Raw genomic sequence first — 232 nt, 5'->3', positions numbered from 1 at the left:
GCGTGTTACATGAAATAAAATTTATATTTCATGAAAAAACCAAGTTTTACGAAATATACTATAAAACATGCACTTTTTACATTCTTATAATCGAAATATGCAATAATATGCATATTATCCGAAAAATATATAAAAACATGCAAAATAAAAATACCACCATTTATCTCATCATGAGTTGATTCGTGGACATTACTGACAAATTCAATAATCACAAGTAGCAAAAAAAACATGC

The sequence above is a fragment of the Acyrthosiphon pisum genome, chromosome A2, assembly GCF_005508785.2.
Source record: "Acyrthosiphon pisum isolate AL4f chromosome A2, pea_aphid_22Mar2018_4r6ur, whole genome shotgun sequence".
NCBI classification, from domain to species: Eukaryota; Metazoa; Arthropoda; class Insecta; order Hemiptera; family Aphididae; genus Acyrthosiphon; species Acyrthosiphon pisum.
The sequence above is the reverse complement of the archived record's forward strand: the minus strand, read 5'-3'. Positions refer to the sequence as shown.